Here is a 3,577-nt window from a genome sequence, read left to right as displayed (position 1 = left end):
TCTTTCTTCACTTGTTACACATAACAATGTATGTTGGAAGCAGAATGCTGGAGAAAGGCACAATGGTGTTATAATTTGTCATTTAGAGCTTTATCACTTTTTAGACTTATCTCTAACTACTTCTTAATCATGTTTTACATAGTACTATATGTTGGAAGCAGAGTGTTAGGAAGAGATGAACATTATCATTGGTCTTTAAAGTGGTTTTTCTTACCTTTTTATTTGCAGCAGCATGAGTAGTGACTAGTGCCATTAGAAAGTGGTTCTTTGCTTTCAGTTTCATTTCAATTTATTTCTTTCAAGTTCTTTTTTTTGCAGTTTAGAAGGTAGTTAGAAATCACCAGTAACACACACTCACTCATTTAGAAATCACCTTACACACACTATCACTCATCTGTTTATAAAATCATCACTCCATCTTAGGAAGATAAATTGACCACAAACAACACCCCCAAACGACAAAAAGATCTAAGAGGTTACTTAAGTACATACTGTACACCTTCACTTCATCAGCTTACGAGCCCCGGGTTGACAATTTATGATAGCAATTTAGACAACACTAAATTGACTAAACAACCTGCAATTAATGGCAATGGCCTCATGGATGAACCATGAAGAATTGAGGGTAGAAAAAATGAAAATATTGATGATAAAAGAGTAGAATGAGCCATTAATGATAATAGATGAGCCATTAGATCCTATGGCACTCATCAGAACACACAACCTACTTGCCAATGATCCTCAGATTTCCCTAAATATCTAACCAATCAGGCACAAGCCATTGCACACTTTGAAGATATGTAAAGGATACTTGGGGATGAATGTTTGCATGCATGCGAGAAGATGGAACACCTTAGCTCATAGTTTGCAGATCAGGGAATACCATTCCCCCATAAGGCTGAAGGAGGCATTGAAAAGAGTGCCAATGTACAAACGCTCCATGCAAAGGGTGAAAGTCAATTGGATTGGCCTCAAACTGAGTCCCCTACTCCTCTTAGGCATGCTAGAAGGCAAAAGAGAAGAAGAAAAGGAGGAGCAATGGAAGGATATAGATAGAACAACAGGGTTTTATGACCAACATGAGCAGACCACATTAGAAGCCTGGGATGCTAGGGAGGCCACTAGGGCCATAAAAGATGAGGAGATTGACTAAGTTACTCAGAGGATGAGAAACACCTTCAGTAGGGGAGTGATGATGAGCCTCATAAATGGGTAATTATATGGGATCATTTTACCTCCTAACCTAGTCAAATCAACCATTCTCTTAGCTTATTGTATGATTTTCTGATTATATTTATGCTTATAAAGTGAGTTGAGTTAGTTATGACGCCATGTGATCTAACATGTATTTAATGCAGATTATTGATGGATTTCGAGGTCAAAGTCAAGGATCCAGTGGTCAAATGGCAGTAATAGCTCGAAGTAGACAGAGGAGAGGACTTATAGGGGGGAATCTCCCTCATTTATTACTCCTCACTTCTAATTCCCCTTCATTCAGCTCGGAGAACAAGCAACATAATCATGCACTAGGAGGCAACTGAGCAAGTGGACGATGACTGATAGTTATCTCGAGTTTTGAGAGCCAAGCCTCCCTAATTTTAAGGAAGTTATTTGTATCTTCAAATGTATAAGTAGAGAGGCCTAAGGCCTCACTAGGGTTGGATTTTTTCTTATGTAAACTCTGCTCAAATTTTGAGCTTACTATTTTTGTGACAATTTCATGTAAACTTGCTATTTTTTTATAATGAAGATGGAATCCTTTTTCAGCTAGCATTGAGTTACCTCAAAGGGTTGAAGTTCTTGGATTAGGGCCCAATCCGAGCAGGCAAGCTTCTCTTTACTTTTATTTGTATGCTTACTTCAGTTGTAGATTAATTTGTTGTTAGATGTATTTCTTTTAAGGTTAACGATAAGTTGCTTTTGATGATTTAGTAGGTTTCTTCCATTTGTGCTTTTTGTATTAGGTTAAGCAACGATTAGAAAAGATTCAAAAGGTTAGCAATGTGCCTTGGCCTCTCTTCCTCCCTTTGGGACCATGATTTGAGGCAAAGACCCTCTTGTTGCCCCAAAAACACAGATTTTCCTCATTCATAGGACCTGTAGTGTTTGCAGCTCTTTAGTAGGTTGATAGTCTAGTTTTTCTTTGCTTCAGATCTCATTTATCATGCTCATTTCCTGATTTGCAATAGCCCTCTTTCATGCTTCCCTTGCTTGCAACATTTCTCAGCATTTCCTTTCATAGTTCATATTTTAGATCATTTCAATGCAAAACTCTGTTTTTCCTAAATGCATCCATTTCATTGTTTGCTTGATCTTCTTTGTTAACTAATAGTTCCTTTGTAGCCGATATCTTCCAGTAGTAGGCCAGCTTATTAGCAATCACATCCCCCATCTGATCCATTCCCTATAGATCTTCCTAAACCTCACCTCAATTTTGCCTTAGTTTCCTACATTTTTCATAGAACTTCGTCCTCTCCTTGAGAAAACCCAATCATCTTTATTTCTCCTGGTGGTTCATGGTAGACCATAGGCACCCTAACACCTCCTTCCATCCTTCATCCACCCTTTCCACCCACTCTCACACCCTCAAAATAGCGGAAATTTCTCTTGGCCTCCTCCTGTAGGCCTCTTGTAGTTTCCCTGTTTTCCTCCTGTAGTTTCCCTGTGTCCTCCTGTAGTTTTTCTGTAGGCTTTCTTTTGAAGGTCGAATGTGGAAAAAGCCTCCAGAAGGCCACCTAAGACCTCCTAGGATCCATCCACACCATCTTCCATCCTCCCAAGCTCCAAAACCACCCTTTAATGCCACCTGTTCACTGCCACACTCACACATAATAAATTAGATGCATGTCAAATTCACATAAAAATCCAAAAGTATGCTTTTTTCTTATTTACTTCCAGAAATAGCATGGTTAGATGTTGTTTGCTTTCTTGAATAGGTAATTGCATTTCTTTCATGGTTTTCATAGTGTTTTTGGCAAAAGTAGAATTAGCTTGTTAATTAGGGTTTACTAGGTCTTTCTTTACATTCCAGTCTTTTTCCTTTCTACAATTAGAATAGCTTCTGTAGAGTAACCTTTCTTTCTTTCATCACACATAGAGCTTCTTCTGAGATCTATAGAAGTTGGCTTGAGCTCCTAGTTATCTTGCACCTGCTGACCAAGTGACAACATGTAGTAAGAACTAGTACTTGTGAATATAGCATCGACACTTCCAAGTTTGTTACGAACTACTGGGTTGATAAAAGTAAAGTTGGCAACCCAGGAGTTGCAGCATTCTTGCTGCAATACTGGTGCTCACTAGTCACTTTTTATTTCTTCTGTGACCCTTCCTTTCCTTGTTCCCTATACCTTTTGATTCGGAAGGGGGTGCTCTGGTCCTCCTGGCCATCATCGCCCTGCTCTGACTGCTCCTCCTCCTCTATTTGGGGCGAAAGAAACTTACCACTACACTCAGAGTCGCTCTCTTCTTGTTCGGCCTTCTGCTTCGTGGCTTGCTTCACTTCCAGCCAGGCCTTCTCAGGCACATAACATAACATCAGGCACATAACATCGAAATATCTCATCTGATCCCATCTTAT

This window comes from Pinus tabuliformis, chromosome 5_2 (assembly GCF_031772625.1).
Source record: "Pinus tabuliformis cultivar Carrire ecotype Pingquan chromosome 5_2, CPIR1, whole genome shotgun sequence".
NCBI classification, from domain to species: Eukaryota; Viridiplantae; Streptophyta; class Pinopsida; order Pinales; family Pinaceae; genus Pinus; species Pinus tabuliformis.
This window is presented reverse-complemented; position numbering follows the sequence as displayed.